This window comes from Pinus tabuliformis, chromosome 9 (assembly GCF_031772625.1).
Source record: "Pinus tabuliformis cultivar Carrire ecotype Pingquan chromosome 9, CPIR1, whole genome shotgun sequence".
In the NCBI taxonomy this organism is placed as follows: domain Eukaryota; kingdom Viridiplantae; phylum Streptophyta; class Pinopsida; order Pinales; family Pinaceae; genus Pinus; species Pinus tabuliformis.
Genome location: NC_142307.1, coordinates 470018078 through 470036182, shown reverse-complemented (window position 1 = coordinate 470036182; position 18105 = coordinate 470018078). Strand labels below are relative to the sequence as shown.

Sequence of the window (18105 nt, the reverse complement as noted above, 5' to 3'; positions counted from 1 at the left end):
GCAGAAGAAACCCATTGGGGAAGGGATGCAACAAAAATTTCCTTCCATTTTGGCTCAAGAATGAGATCTGGAGTCAATGTGTGCAATCTGTGAAGGAATTCATTAAAGTATTCATCAAAGTGCTGCATATTATGCAATTTCATGGCTAGCAGAGTAATGGTCGTAATATCATTGGTTATCTGGGGGAAACCAATGAAATTGATAGTAATGGCATAGAGGAGTTTTCCTATCAAATTGCTGACAGGCATATGAGTAACAGGGTCTATGTGAGTAGTGCCATCCTCATTTAAGACAACAACTTGTTCCCAATCTGCAAGGAGGCTTGGCTCTTTCAATGTCTCAGCTTTTAGCCAAGAATCTAATGTTCCCTCAAATCCTCCAATTATTCTTCTTGTAGCATTAGTAGGACCTATGTCATCTGCAAGATAAGTCCTATAACAAACAAGCATGGAATGTAAAACAGACATGATTTTAGCCTTAGTGCAATTGTCAATATTCCATGAGTAAGTAGAATTTGCAGACCAATCCTTATGATATTCAGATTTCATAAGGTCTTTGCGATCAGGAGCAGGGTTGCAAGTAGTCTCCCATCTCGATCTTGAAGATGTAGCATTGACCTGATCTTTATCATCATCAGATTGTTCTTGGTCTGTCACAGAGAAGTTATTGATACAGATTTCAAGATCTTCAATTTGTGGTTCTGCTTCTATCTTGTGAAGACTCATGTCAAATAGTGATGCTTCTATCTTATGAATACTTGTATCAAAACTTTCTTCTTCATCTTTAGTGGATGAATCTTCAAACATGAAATTAGAGGATTCTGGCTTGTTTGATTCTTCAGTTTCTTTGGATTGTTTTATGGCAGGATGTGGGCTAAAGAAACTGGGGTTTGCAAACAAAGAATATGGATGAGAGGAAGTAGGTCGTGGAAAGGTTATAGAATTGGGTGTCCTGATGAGGCTTTCCACAGAAGGAGTAATAGAATATGGAACAGAAGTCTTGGGTTCTGAGAATATAGTTGCAGATTTATAAGCTTCGACCCTAGGCTTCTTTTTCAGGGATTCTATCCCTTGAGATACTTCCCAGACTTGTTTTTTGACAATATCTAGGGAATTACTGATCTTCACTATTTCTTTTCCATGACCAGAGGTAGCTTCATGCGTCTTTTTTTCTATCTGTCCTGTCTGTAAAGATAATCTGTCAAGACTTTTAGCAAGAGCCTTATCATTTTCTCCTAGAGTAGTTACACTGCTATTCAGACAAACTGTGTTATAATCTTGTTTTCTCAGAATACTTTCAAGCATGGTCTTCATTTCAGAATTAGCAGTTTCAATACTCTCAAATTTAGAACTGACAAATTTCTCAAGACTAGACAGAGCTAAATTAGTCCAATTAGTAGCATCAACAACATCTCTTGCTACTAGGTTAGGATCATCAGCATGAGATGGAAGCAATTTGTACAATTTTCCATCTTGACTTCCTATCACAAAATTTTTCCAAGGGGGAAACTCTGTGTCTGTTTCCAAAAGGCTTCCGTCAAGGAGTTCCCACTTGTGTTTATCTGGAGTTCCAGTCCGTATCATGTTTACTTGGAGCTGAGAACAAATCTTTCTTAATAATTTTTCTCCTTCAATTTGAACAGTAATTAGAGATCTAGGAATATTTGGCTTGTTTAACATGCTCTGAATCTTTGGCTGAAAAACATGGGCTTTCAAAGGAGGAGGAATTACTACTCGATTTTCTTTCAGCTTTTCTTCTACAAATTTCTCTGGATCCTTGATTCTCTTTTGCTTTGCTTGGTTTCTTAATTGTTTCATCAAGGATTGTTCTATTATATTTGAAGAAGGGTAATACCATTCATAGAATGATATCCACTGATTTTCTGCCTTCATCCATTCTTTCCATTTCTCAACATTCTGTCTGTTGAAGGCAGGGCGATCATCTCTTGGAAGAAGCATTACTTCTTCGAAGTACAAATGTTCTTTTTCATGTGTAAACATATCCCAATTGAACATTTTCTTTTTCCATTGATCTTCTGGATCATATGGACTGATACCTTTAAAAATCTTTAAAAAGGCAACTATCTCTGAATCAGAAGGGATTTCTACATGCTTTGGAATCCTATCAATAGGATTTCTTCTGTATTCAAGTATAGGTGAAGAATCAACATAGCCCAAACCATAAGTGGAAGAACTAGAAACTGTATGTACAAGTAGTTCTTCTTGTGGCTTAAAGAATACCAATTTTTTGTAGCTTTCCTCGGAGGAATCAGACGGAGGAGTGAATCTGATCATATTGATCCTGTGACGGTCAGATGACTCACCATGTGGTGTAGGCGGCTCTGAGGAGAATTGACAAAATGTTTTTGAGCAGTGTGGATGATCACAGACTGAGCTGAATGGCTGAGATGGGTTTGGCTGTGAAAATAATCTTCTGATGGAATCATATACTGCTTGGTCAATTACAAATTGCGGAGGTGCAGAGGTTTGAGCAGGATGTAATTGGTTAATTGTGGTTGAAACTGCAGAGACAGAAACAGAGGGTCCACCATGCTGAACTGTGTTGACTCTGGGAAATCTTGTGGTAACTTTACCGTCAATCTCAGTAATGATTGACTATGCTGCAGCAACAGGTTTTTTATGGGTTTCCCCAATTGGTTACCCAGTCGTCAGGAGGACACAAATCGTTGCGGGAAACATATACTGGTGCTACAGGATTACAGGATGAGTCATACTGGATGAGAGTGACTCGGCCTTCATCTTTGTCAGGGGTGTGTAATACAGCAGGAATTGTGGTATTATAAAATCGAACACAAGTAATATAAAAGATGGCCAAATTTTTTGATTTTGTTTTGAAGTTTTCATATCCTGCAGTCTGAATACCTAATGTTAGGCATTGCAGGACATTTGGGTCATCTAATGCAAGGGAAAAGTCTGGAAAAACATCATACTGTACAGGGCCTTCAGCAAGGCTTGTCTCAATGCCACATATCATGTCTTGTGTAAATGTAGTCCATCGATTATCAAATAGGGCTGAGAATACATAGGCTTTTTGGCCTTTTCTATGCAACGCATTCAATCCTATTCTCACCATCCCCAGATGGGCGTACTGATAACCAGCTTTGAGGGCTGCTTTGATATGTTTGGCCTCTAAGAGAGAGATGGTCAACATAGCATTCAATGTTAAATCAGCTTTAATGGATTTTTCTTTGATTTTTATCTGGCTCAGGGCACGGAAATTAAAAGAGGAAAGTCCTCGATAAACATCCTGAGGAGAGACTGGTGGAAGTTTCCAGTTTACAGTTGGGTCTGTTTCTTCTTGCTCAATTATTGCAGAATTACTAGAAGTAGATTCAGATCGACATAAACCTTCTAAACCAGATCTTAGTTCCTCTTTAGTCTTTATAGATTTAAAATGCTTTGTTCCAAATATTCCCATAGACTCAGAAGATTCAGCAGATGAATTTCTAGATGCATCCATTGTAGATTTAAGAAAGATAAATACCCGTTCAAAGACTTGCAGAAAATGATAAAAGCAGAGTGGCTTTCTTCTGAAGGAGAAATTGCGGCTTCTTCGTGTACTGAAGTACGATTTCTCGTCCAACGTCTTCAACACCCTCCAACGCCAACACCGGCAACAACGGGCTCAAACGCTATTCAGGACTCAAACGAATTCGCGATCCACTCAAACAATATCTCACAGAAAAATATCAACTCAACAATACTTGGCTCTGATACCATTTCTACACCAAAATGGAAGGAAATTTTTGTTGCATCCCTTCCCCAATGGGTTTCTTCTGCTATTGTCAATAAATTACCAGGGAAGGTTGGTGATTATAAATTTGGTATATTCAGACAGGCTGTAAAGGCTATCATTGTTGAATTATGTTCACAAATCAAGATTACTAGAGCAACTACTAATCCTAAAAGGCCTAATGGATACCAGCAGCTCTATAAGCAATGGCACCTTGGTAAAGCTGGAAATTCTCATAAAAATATTTGTATTTACAAAATTAATTTAACATTTTATTTACAAAATAATTTTTCCTACCTTTATAATAATAATTTTATGCTCACGATAATTTTGTTACTCAATATAGTAATCTACTTAAAAAATAAGTTTAAAAATAATTATAAATATAGATAAATTTTTAATAATAATAATTTTATTTTTATCTTATTTACACTAACCTTTATTATCATTTATTAAAAAGCACTGCGGCACATTACACTTGTTTAAAGTAATAAATATAATGTATTTATCTTTAATTGTCTGATAAACTTAATCAATATAATAAATATTTTTCATAATATATATATATACCAAAACCAAATGCAAAATCATTATATTAAAGTTTACTCTATTGTGAATATTAAATTTAAAATTAATATAAAAGCTTTTAATTATAAAATTATAATTATTACATATGAGAAAATTATTTAAAATTTAATTTAAAAAAATTATTTATATTTAAAATATTAATTTAATTTATAATTAATATATATATATATATATATATATATATATATATATATATATAATTTATATGTTTTTATGTTAGATCTAAGACTTTTGTGATCTATAACGTAGAGAGCAGTCTTCCAGTTTAATCAAATTGTAAGGATTGGGTCGAGGTGTTGAACCAACTAATGTGTTCATCCTCAGGACAAGGTGTGAAACCACACTATATGAGAGAATATATAGTAGGATGCATCATGGTTCAGGTAAGCCGTTCACAACTAGTCGTTGGTAAAATAAAATTATTTAGGAATATGTGAAAAGATATTTATTAAATTAGAAAATAACTGTTATGTGATAATTAATTACTTAATATCAACTATGTAAATTATTTATCAATTTAAATAATAATACAGTCGAAAAATAACTAATTAATATAATATTATTTGTTAGGTTGATTTATTCAAGGTAGCTTAGGTAGAAAGCTAGTCATTATATTTAGTATTATTAAAAAAATTTGAACATTTAAAATCTTGAAACGTAACTGTGCAAACAAATTTGAAAGCTGCGTAAACTATACTATGGCCTAAAAGTAGGTCGATGACCATCCTTATAAATTACTACGAGTTGCCTTCATTCCCTAGTCACTATCCATAAACTCCAGCCAAATCTGGAGGCTGCATTACAGAAATGCGAAGCAGGCTGGTTCTGGGGTTTGGCTCTTTGGCCCTCATGGATTCCAATATTGTGAAATGTTACTATTCGGATGTTGGGGCTGATGCGAAGCAGTTGGTCATTAACCTTCCGCTTGGAGTTGGGTTTGTTTGCAGTTGGTTGTTTCTTGTGTTTCCCACCACACGCCATGGAATTGGATATGCCTCTGCTACACAGGCTTAATGCCTTCTGGTTAAAGGGTATTTTTATTTAAATTGTAGATTTGGAAAATATTTTGGAATTTATAGGAAAATAAAACTAAATTGGTATCACATTTCCAAAATATTTTCAAAATCTAAAATAGATATCAATAAATTTAAATTTAATTGTTACATATGGTCGATAGGTTCTCACGTGACTGGTCTGTAATCTTGTATATCTTTGGCTCGTCCTGTATTACTTTGAATTGCAGAGCGTGTAAAGAGTTACTGCTTGCTATTCTTTAGTTTCATATTACTGTAAATCGGAGAGCGTCTAAAGAATTTTATTAATTGAGGTTCTACTTGCGACAACGTCCCGCTTGCTGTCGGATGCCTATACGCGCTTACCCAATTAAATGATGATATTTATTTATTTATTTATCAGTTTAGGTTCATCTTAATGGTTTGTTAATGGGTATTAAAAGAGCGAGGTTATATATATATATTTATAGTTGAATAATTGGTTTTAGTCGTTAATTGAGATAATTTAATAATATTAATTGTTTTTAGTGAGATTTTTTGAAAGGTTTTTTGGTCTAATTTATCTAAAATTTTACAGGAATTTTTTGAATGACAAGTTTGATGGGTAATCTATGCACAATTGAAGTTCCCTAGGAATTTTTCAAGGTGTTAAATCCATATATACACTTAAAAAACCAGTTTAAATAACACAAATCAAAATTTCACTTCAAATTTTTCTACAGATTCCAACAATAGAAAGTCTAAAAAAATCCCACTAAAAACAACTCTATAATCATATACCTAATTTTATTAATTTAAATTATTTTTATTTTAACTTATACACCAAATCGGTAAAGTTACTCTTTGTACCGTATCTTCATGATAGAGTTGTCAGATGAAACTCTAATTGTCCTCACCATATCAAAATCATTGAGGGACGAACCAGTTACCCTACCCTATGACTTACGGACAAACCACCCTACTCCATGACTCACTAGTAACGCATAGATTCCGAATATCAATGGGGTGCTACCATAATTTTCAAGTGTTTAGATAGATTGGGTCCATTTTAAAAACTACTACTATTATCTCTAAATGCTTAACCTCCTCTTAGCCATTACCGATTGAGATACGCTCGCACTTAAACTAATATGCCTAATATTTATTAATTATGTCTAATATATATATAAAAAGAGAATATCAATGAAGTAGATGATAAATATTTTAATAGATTTAAATTCAAGGGGCAGTGGAGGAATATTTTAGTAAATTATATATATTTATTTATATATATATATATAAAAAGAGGATATCAATGAAGTAGATGATAAATATTTTAGTAGATTTAAATTCAAGGGGTAGTGGAGAAATATTTTGGTAAATTTTAAAAGTGAAATAATTTATATAGAAATAAATTTTTTTAGTAAAGAAATGGTAAATATATTATTATTATTATTAAAAATATTTTTAATAAAAAAATAAATTGATTTTAGATTTTTTTTATATACATTTTAATGTTTATGTTTTTTAAATTTTAATTAATTTTATTTATAAATTTAATAAAATAGGTAAGTTATTTTAATTTCGATAACTGTTTTCATGATTATATTGGAAAAAAAGATATAGGTTTATGAAGCTTTTTTTTTTGAAAAATAATAAACATTTATTTTTTGAGATGTACATTATCGCTTTGGTTTACTTCATATTATACTATTATATTATTGGTTTTAATTTTATGAAGAAAGGTTGAGGGTTGGTTAATTTTATTTTTATCATTTATGGATTACAAGCCTACAATTTTGATAAACCATGGTATCCGCCTAGTGTACTTGGCACATTGATTTAAGTGAAAGACTAAAAACCTTAAGCTAAGGCAACCAGTAATGGGAAGTCCAAGAGACCTCTTGTAGATGAAAACCAAGGGTTATTAAGAATTGTATTTATGTGTATCATATGCTTAATTGAAAGCATCACACATTTATCCTAATTTGTAACTATTTTTGTGAGTGTGTTGAACAATGGTATCAGAGGAGAGATATTTTCTATGTTTTGTCTCTCTTGTTGCATTAGATGTTTGATCTCATTTGCATCTAGCAATCTTCTACATATTCTTAGATCTCTGTCTGTGTGTCAAGTGTCTTGGGGCATGAGTGTCAAGCCCTTGAGCTTGAGCATCGACGAGCAACATGAGCTACACAAAACAAGTAGCAAGGTGAGAGAAAAATCACACATTTTGCAACGATATTTGTGATGTTTTTGGGGTTGTGGCACGAGGACACTAAGAGTGCATGAAATTTTGTTCCCTTGAGTGAAACAAGCTCACTTGAGATGATAGAGGTGGCAGGACATGATTCTAAGTTGACCTCAGGTGCGCCCTTATAACCTTGGTGCCCAAGTGATTGTGCCGAAGTGGACCCAAGACTCCCGAGTGGAATGAGCATGCCCACTTGAACACACCTGAGGTGGAACGAGCATGCCTAGAATGAACACACCCAGCCATGGAATGAATCATCATGCCCATGTGGAATGAGCGCGCCCAAGCATTGAATGAGTCAACTCGAAGATGGAACACCCACCTGGAACGAGCACACTTAAGCCGAATGAGTCACCCTAAGTAAATTTGGGGTTTCTAGCACAATAAGAGATGGAACAAGCCTTGGTCTTCCTAATTTGCATAATGAAACCATATAAGTATAGAGAAAAAACAAAGTGGAGAGAAGGATGAAGGTGGCATAATAGACTTTGGACAAGGCATGATAGACTTCACACAAGGAACAAAGACACATGGAGCAAAACCTAAATGAGTCTTTGAGGAAGGACTAAATGGGAAGAGGGCTTGCTTTATCCCTGTGATAGAGGTGATCCAAACCATTCCAAAGAAAGGAGTAGCCGAGGTGGAATGAATTAATTCACTCTAGCCGTAGGGGTGAACCGAACTTAGAAGGAACTTATTTGTGATAGCCGAGCACACCCAATTCATACGACTGAAGTCTTGAATAAAGGAAAGGTGTTTTCTTGTTATTGTTTTTTGTGAGACTCGGTTGATGAATCGAGGGTTGCTCTTTGCTATATTTATAAAATAGGTCATGGAACAAACCTTTGTATGATATTTTCATTACAATAAAAATAAGTTATACACATATCTTGTCTCATATATTATAACATTTAGTGCAACACTTATGCAGTGACGTTTATTGTCACATTTATGACAAATGTTGAATGTGAATGTTTAATTAGACATTATACTTATGTTTGAAGATTGAATATTAATTCCACGAACCTAATAAATCTCACATATGAATAAGAAGTATAATTGCTAGAGGCATAGTCTGAAAGTAATATTCATAAGTTGATCATAGTCATTATGATAAACCTTGTGAGGCTAGGTTGTTAAAAAATTATTGTAAACCTTCGAGGATGGAAAAGTGGGGTTTTTAAAATTGTAAGCTTCGGTAGCTGGACGAAATCCCACGCTTACCACATCAATATTACGTAGAGAAATTTCCATGTCACGCGGTTTCAACAACCACGCCGTCAACTTGACGAATCCCCAACAACAAGTCAAACTGAACGCCGTCACAACATGCAATGGAAGCATGGGCAAAAATCAAAATAATTTCTGTGAAAGTGTCCTTTAGTCGTAAAAACGACAGATCATACAAATTAATTAATCATTCCAAACTTCTCTCCTAAATTTTCTTAAGACTTATAAAAGCAAAACAACAACATCGTCAAATTTTATACATATGGTCAACGGAAACCTAACAATTTTAAAGGAGCATTCCACGCCTCCACGCTTGGATTTACATCCCCAATCCTGCGAATGGCATCTATATCTTATAATAATCTTCATCACTTTGCGTTGTATATCGAAGCCGCTGACCTGTTCAACCACATATTCCTTGGCAGTTTAGGCAGATTACACTCTGCATGTGGCATCTTTATCAGGATGGTACTGTCTCATAATATTTTACATATATATGAAGTTAAACAATTGATTTATAGAGTTATTTTAAGTAAGGATTTAACATGTGCTAATTATTTATATGCAAATATGATTTAGACCGGAAATTTGGGGAAAAATACATTCTTTTTATGCCTTAATGGATTCCAATGAATTTCTAGTAGTTATCTCTATATATTATATATAGATTCCAATGAATTTTTAGTATATTTAATTTCAAATAGTTTAAATCATAATTTTGAATTCTATATAATGAGTACATAAGTTGTAAGTCAAAAATATATTGATTGGATTTCATAGAAAATTGAGTAAAAAAATATACCTAAAAAAGACAAAATGTAAAATAAGAAACTACTTCAAATGATTTAACAATAACATCTCATTGCTTTCAATTGCTTTATATATATATATATATATATATATATACAAAATATTTTACATAACAAATGTATTAAGCAAAGTCTTTCAATAGAAATCACACAAGAGATTTTTTACATATGCATTGAGACATTTTATCTATAATCCACATTTTCCAACATTAAAATTGTTTTTTTGTTATTAATATATTTTTAAGTATACCCAGCAGCCCTAGTCTAACTAGGTGGAGGACTTTCCCGGAAAGATATGGAAATTCTAGTCATATTTAGAGAAAATCCGGCAAGGATTTTTGTAAATCCAGTTATAGTTGTTAAACTTCAAAATTTTAGGTGTCCTAGAAGTTTTTGACGGTGCTAAATCCATTTCCACCATCAAAAACACGATTCAAACATTGCCTCTACAAGATTTTTAATTTTTTTTTGACCAGATTCTGACCAGTTTTTGCTTTCCGAGCAATTCCTCCGCCTCTGTAGACGCCTCCTATTCAGGGTATTAAAATATTTTATTGATTATCCACATTGAAACTTTTTATTGTTGTGAATATTTTTAAAAGTCACATATTAATTTTAGATTAAGACTTGAATGAATTACTAGTATTCCTCTTATTATTCCTAAAAATATCGGATATTCTTTATTTTATTTTTTAACATTCTATTATTATTATTATTATTATTATTATTATTATTAATTAATGAATATAGATTGTTAAATAGTTTATTTAAATACCGTGTTGAAATATTTTTTAAATTTTTATATTTAATTTTTTTAAACAATATATAATATATATAGGAAGTTGATATTAAACCATTTTACATAATATATGCATTGATACAGTTTATCTATGGTCTACATTTCCCACACAAAAAAAAGTTTTTTTTTCGTTATTAATACTTTTTTAAGAATATTCCACATATTAAAATATTTTATCAATTACCCACACCTTTATATTTTTAAAAGTCATATATTATTTTTAGATTAAGACTTAAATGAATTACTTCCGTCTTATTATTCCTAAAAGTATGGGATATTCTTTATTTTATTTTTTAACTTTCAATTATTTTTTCCGTTTAATATTTTATTATATATATATATATATATATATATATATATATAATGAACATAGATGGTTAAATAGTTTATTTAAATGTGGTGTTGAAATATTTTGTAATTATCTCCTTATATGTTGGCTCTGTGGCCCAATTCCCTACCTCAATCAGGGTGATATATTGGACATGAGGAAGATGTAGTCCTCAAGCTTGAAGAAAAAAAAAATTGTAATTATCTTTTTAATTATTTTTACTTTTATTTTAATAAGTAAAGTGTAAACTTGAGCATATTAAAATATTTTATTGATTATCCACATTAATTTTTTTTATTGTTATGAGTATTTTTAAAAGTAACATAATAGTTTTCAATTACCACTTGAATGAATTACTCATATCCCTCTTATTATTCTTAAGAGTATCGGATATTCTTTATTTTATTTTTTAACTTTCAATTACTTATATATATCCAATAAATTAATGAACATAGATGGTTAAATAGTTTATTTAAATGCAGTGTTGAAATATTTTTTAACCTTTTAATTAGTTTTTTAAATTTCTTTGTAATTATCTTCTTCTTCTTTTTTATTATAATGGGCATTATTTTTATTTTTATTTTAATAGACAAGGTGTAAATTGGTTGAGCATGATGGAATCACACATAACTCAAGGCACAAAAATTTCAAAATATTCTTAAAATTTATCATCTATATAAATTCTAAATTCAAAGAAAAAAGAAAAAACAAGTTTCACAAGAAATTCACGTTTTTTACATACACATTCCTAAAGTTATTGTGTTTTCTGTATTCAAGCTTCAAGTTTATGTGATCCATGATAAATTAAACAAAGTCTTTCGATAGAAATCACATAGAGAGAATTTTTTGGCCAACTGGTTTCGAACCAGTAAGTGTAATGAGTCACAGTGGTTGGTTCTAAACGCCTCTCTCATGTGATTTCTATAGAAAGACTTTGTTTAATAAAATCATACTATTTATAACTAAATTTAAATCAAATCCAACTAATTTAATTTATGCAAACTCACACTAAATTAAACTTTTTCTAATATACACTGATATGACTCCATACATGACCTCCATCCATAAGTATTACTATTTCCAACTTTCAATACTTTGTAAGAAAAAACAAAACTTCCCCCAAAAAATAATAATAATAAAATCTCGCTTGCGTCTAAGTATATTTATTCCAGTCGAATTACTCCATTTTCAAAAGTCTAATAAAAAATCTCCCTCAATTGATAGCATCTAAGTCGAATTACTCCAGTTTCAAAGGTCGGAAAGAGCCATTCAACGCTTCGACTCCCACACGCACAAGATTTCCATTTATCCAGCCGCCACCAATCAAATCGCAATTCCAAACGATTTAAATATGGCCTAACAATTTTCTGAAAATTTTCAAAGAATCTATGTGCTAATGCCTAGAGTTAGGTGGATGCCCATCCTTATAAGTTACCACGAGTGCCTTCAATCTCTCGTCACTATCTACCAACGCGAGCCAGATCGAAGAAGGGCGCGTAGCAGAAATAGTAAGCAGGTGTATTCAATGGCTAGCGCAATGGCTAGAACAGTGGGTGAATCAGCCCGGCTAGAAGCTTCGCCACTAAGAGCCGAGGCCACCACCACTAAATCTACGTTAGAGACTCTGCTCGACAACGTATTTTCAAGCTCCGCTAATCTCATCAAACTGCTTCCCACCACCACTGTGCTTATTTTCCAAGTTCTGTCGCCCACTCTCACCAATGGAGGCACCTGCTACACCTCCAATAAATATTTGACCGGATTTCTTCTGGGCCTCTGCGCGTTTTTGTCCGCCTTCTCTTGCTTCACCGATAGCTACAGGACGTCTAGCGGGACGTTATACTACGGGATCGCCACCGCAACGGGTCTGTGGACATTAAATTCACAGATCAACAAGACGGTGAATCTGTCTTCTTACAAGCTCACTGTTCTTGATTTCGTGCACTCTGTGTTGACGGTTGTGGTATTTGGTGCTGTCGCCCTCATGAATTCCAATATTGTGAATTGTTACTATTCGAATGTTCGGGCTGATGCGAAGCAGTTGGTGATTAACCTTCCACTTGTAGCTGGGTTTGTTGGCAGCTCGCTGTTTCTTGTGTTTCCCACCACACGCCATGGAATTGGATATGCCTCTTCTACGACCACGACCACTTAGTGGGGAGTATTGGCAGTTTTATGTTGATTGTAGATTTTGAAAATATTTTAGTTTCTCTTAATTTGATTGTAGATTTGGAGAATATTTTGGATTTTCTGATTGATATAGATTGGGAGAATATCTCAGAATCAAAAAAATAACAAAAATCAAATAATTAACCTAACTACACTCAGATTTCAAGATATTCCCAAAATCTATTATCGAAATAAATTTGAATTCCTGGTTCTCGTATCATCTTTCTCTCCTTCTTCAAAGCAGCTAGCTATTATTCAATTTCTAATTACTCTGAATTGCAGAGGGTGTGAAGAATAACTGCCTGCTCTTGTTTACTTCATATTACTGTAAATCGGAGAGCGCGTAAAGCATTTCATTAAAGGTGTTGAGTGAATATGGGTTTTACCGGCTGAACCTGTTAAATAATGAATGACTTGTAATATCCTTAGTTTTGGCTCCTACTGTCTTCTTTTCCATATTTCTTTTTCCTTTCTCCGTAGTACCTCTAGCATTTTCTAGAGATTTCTAGCATTTTCTAGAGGTTTCTTACCTCTACTAGCAACGGCCTCTTTGTAGGAGGGAGTGGCACTCCCTCCTCTGCGACCCTCCATGTGGAACACTTTCTACAATTCTCTCAAACCCTCGCTGTTCCACTCCGCCACAAAATATGATTTCACAAAGGTTGAAAATCCTTCATGTTTTATCCAATATTCAACCTCCCATCATGCCTTATATTATATTTACCCACGACCCCACCCTCATATTAATATTATGTTTTATACAATGTTTTCCCACACCTCAACCCTCATCCTCATATTAAATTATATTTTAACCAATATTCACACCCCCCCCAACCACTCCCCTAATATTAGTTTGGAGATGGGGGGCACAGGATATTTGTTAAAGCATAATATATTATGAGGATAAGTGTGAGGTTGAGTGTGGGGGTTGGGGAAATATTAGGTAAAACATGATATTATGTTTTACCCAATATTTCCCCACACTCCCACCCCTTATATTTTCCCAATATTTTTCCTTACCCCCATCATTGTCTCACTATCATGTTATGATCATAATACGTTTTACCCAAAATGTTCCCTGACCCCCACCTTTTATATTTACCTAATATTTCTCCCAACCCCACCACCATCCCACCCTTGTATTATGATCATAATGTTTTAATTAATCCATATTTAGTGTATGTGAACATAAAAAAATTGAGAAATAAGCTTTTTCACTTGATCAATTATAATGGGGTGCTTCTAAGAGTCCTGTTGGACACCTAATCCTCAATGGGTTAGTGTGGAAGTCGAATGGACAAAAGCAGTCCAAGAGACCTTGGGATCTGAAACCCAAGAGTCACATAATGTACTATAAATGTATATCTCCTGTTAATAAAAAAATGTACTCACATGATTTATCTTTCCTATTCTATGTTTCCCATGTGTGTTTAACATGGTATCAGAGCAGGCGTATTCCTGCCTGCATAAGTAATTTGAGCCATTTGTTTATGGCCTTTCTGTGCAGTGTATTTCTGCCATATTCCATTATACAGACCTGTGCATTGTCTGCCATATTCACTTGAACGTATGAAACGTTCCTCTCTGCCTCTGCTAGCACTCTGTCCTTAAACGGCTATGTCAATCTGCCACACCTGCTCTAATACAGTCTGGCCTGCGCCTTGCTCTTCTGTTGCGCTGACCTGATTTGAAACGTTTTTCCTTGTACCTGTGCTCTGGGCCCGACACGGTATCTCTGCGCTTGTCAGCTATGCGTTTTATATATTCTCCCATGCAAAAATTAAAAAAAAAAACACTTCTGCCATTTCGATTCACCGAATCACTGCTCCTCTCTACCATGCAATAATATGCCTGACAGTTTTTACTACATGCATTTTTTGGCTTTTCTCTGGTGGTGCGATTTCCTATGCCATCATTGGCTCGAGGTTATTTAATAACACTCGGCCCCTCGACTGTCATGCCCTATAGCTCCACTCTAGTGTAATATCGGATACCACTCATACTGTGTTGTCGTTACCTCCTCCGGTGATCATACGTAACGATGGTCATACTTGCTGTGTTATATGTTAGGTTTACATTGCTACCCCCACTCATTGCACATCCTCTCGTTGAGGTTTGCGCTGCAAGGCTCTGATATACCACTGTTATATATACAGTGCATCCTAACCATTGTAGATTTCCGCAATAAAGTTTTTGATTTTTGTAGATGAACGTCAAGGTGGAAAAGTATATTGCCTTGTGTTGTTAGAACAGTCGAACAAAGGTGCATGCGATGGTGGCCTATGTGAATGTTGGTTATGGTGCGGCGAGCATGGAGATGCTTCTTGGAGGTGCTACGTGAATGGAAGCACTATTGGCTCACTGATCTTGCAAATCACTTCTCGTAGAAATGCAGCAAAGATTGGATTAATATAACAGCCCCAGGTTACTCACGGTTCGTTTTGGTCTTAGAGAGAACGATCACCATTGCGGGGTGTTGCAGGCTGGAAGAAGAAGCTCATTTTAAGAGGTGGGCGTATGTATATCAGCATCTTAGCGTGTGGAGGCGTATCAGTGTGTAGAAGCGCATCAATCTATGGAGCATGTTTCTGTTTCGTTGAATAAGATAAGGACCAGCGTACAACGCAAATACCGATATACGTGTGGAGTCTCGCCCTGAAGTCTTGCCCGATCGGAAGATGAGCGGTCAATCACTCGGCCGTCGTGGTTTCAGAAAATGAAGCGTTTGACAAAATAGAGCGCTCCTATCTCTTTGCCATCGATCAACTTCCTCCTAGCTGCCGAAGAGCCGTTCCTTGACATTTGCTTCTTTTTCAGAGGATGGGATTGGAACACAGTAGAAGGTATCGTGGGAAAGCAGGCACTCGATAGCCTCGAAGCAAGAGCGCTTCTTACCAAAGATTCAAATGGGGTTGTAAGTGTGCATAATGTCATTTTGTCTCTTGTTAAGAAAACAGAAACAGAAACGAGATTCAAACTCACCAATGCAGGTCAAATAGAGGAACTACCTGAGAAGGATATTAAAGGTATTTGGGTTGAAAGCGAAAATACGGATCTTTTCCGTAAACTGGCTACAAACTTGTATTTTCTGTGGTTGTTTCAGTTGAGCAGCATATCACTGTACCTGTGCTTGAAATCTTAATGAGTATAGACTATTGGAAGTGATGTTTGGTGATGTACCTCTGCTATAGAGGGTCTCAAACTTCCTCATCTCATTGGATGTGTGGCTGTGAATATATTGAAGACACTCCATATTTATTTCTCTGTCTTGGAGCTGAATACGTTGCATATATTATCACTGTGGTGTTTTCTCTGTAATGATGGAGCTTCTTTGATCTTATAACACTTATCTACAGCCATTGTTCTTCCTAACATTTGCTAGTATATTCTACTTCAGATCTCTGCTACTATTAGAGTTGATATATCAGAGGTATATGTAATCCATTCCTGTAGTTGAAGTTCGAATTTCAAAGAAGGAAGAAGTCATTTAGTTATGCATCCATACAAAGCGTATCTTGGTATACCTCAACATTTTAAGGGTGAAACATATCTACTGTATCTGTGTTGGAAGGACTTTGAGCCTCTCATTCCAGAACGTCAGAACGTCTTGTTGAGGTTGTTCCATGCTCGGGACAGATTGGGGCGCAAGATCCAGCATTTCCACTTCGTTCTCACTGTAAGCAATGATCCTAAAAGTGGTCTCCTCCACTGCTAGTACACAGCCAAACGGCTTTATTCTTCCCCCTCTTTGAATTCGAGATAAATATGCGGTAGTTTGCTGTTCTGGAACAGACTCTTTTGTGGACTTGATGGATCTCGTGTAATCGAAAGACTTACCTGATTCCCCTGACTATTCGAAGACTTGGAGTAATCTCGCGTCTGCATTGTACTGAGCCATCGTCGTTGCTTTGTTGTGGTAGTGTTAGTATTAGTGCTACTTCTCCTGTTGTTGCTTCCTGTTGATTGACTCTGCGTATGCCTACTATTTGACACAAATATGTTAGTGATTGGCTAAATTCCTAGCTGGAATCTCTGTATTTTGAGGGCAGAATACATAATAAAGCCCTGCTGAAGTTTTTAACACATTGCTGGTGGTATTTTGGTTTGGTATAAGTCCGAAGAAAACATTTATTTGCGTGATACTAGCACGAGTTCCCCTGCAGAAAATGAAAGAACTATAAAAGGTGAAGACATTAAGGAGGACAGATTCAAAATAAATCTGTAGCAAAATCGAATGGACAGTTGTGGAGACTGTCAACAGAAGAAATTCTAAGGCCTCTGCATGATTTAAATTGCAAGACTGACTTGCCAAATTGTTTAACAAGACTTGAGACCTGGGCTCCATCACTCCCAGAACACCGGCCACCATTATAACATCTATGTAATTTCTGGCCACTGTGCCACCGGCCAGAAGGTGAGTAGTTGCTCCCCGCAGTTTTCCATCGCCGGCTCCTGTGTCTGCTCTACATATACTGAAGTGCATATGGTATTAGTTGAGTGCCTTTTGAATACCTTCGGTGAAGTTTTTTACATCATTGGGGTCATTTCCAATAATAATAAAAAAAGGGGGTTGAGATTCTTGGGTTTATTATTGAAGGAAGAGGTCGAGCTACCCTTGTGTATTCGTGGAGTTTGAGTCGTGTCTCCATTGCTGGTATTCGCGGATTTTTTTTTTCTTTTTGCATCCCTGAGCTTCCAGAAGGGATATAGAGGCAAGTTCTATAAAGTTTGAAGGAATCAGCTACGTAACTTAATTTAAAAAGTCTAGTCAGATGTGAAATTTCTACAGAATTTAAAGAACAGAATCTCTGAAAGTCTGGTTTTGGACAATGTATTTTTCAAACTGATATTCTTAATTTTTGAAATCTTCAATAGTTGGGGATTGTCTAGACTTGCTATAGTCTCCACTAGGATTGTTGAGTGTTCATTTCTTTGTTGAGACAATGGCTAGATTTGATGATGTATTAGAATTACTGAATACACTAATACACTCCTCTATTGGTGGGAAGGTAAATGTTAGCAAAGACACTCTTTGTGACATTCAGACCTTCCTGCATGATGCACAAGAAAAGATTGATTTTTTGCAACTAGAATCTCAGTTCCAGCAAGATGAGCTTCAACAGATTTGTCATTCCAAATTGTTTTCTGCTCAAAACAATATGTTGTTCAAGGTTAAACCAGCA

The 18105-nt window shown here is 34.8% G+C and overlaps 1 pseudogene; it reads left to right on the top strand.

Moving 5' to 3' along the window:
• The first annotated feature begins 12244 nt into the window (after nucleotides 1–12244).
• Nucleotides 12245–12924, top strand: LOC149149232 (protein DMP2 pseudogene; annotated as a pseudogene).
• The last annotated feature ends 5181 nt before the right edge of the window (nucleotides 12925–18105 follow it).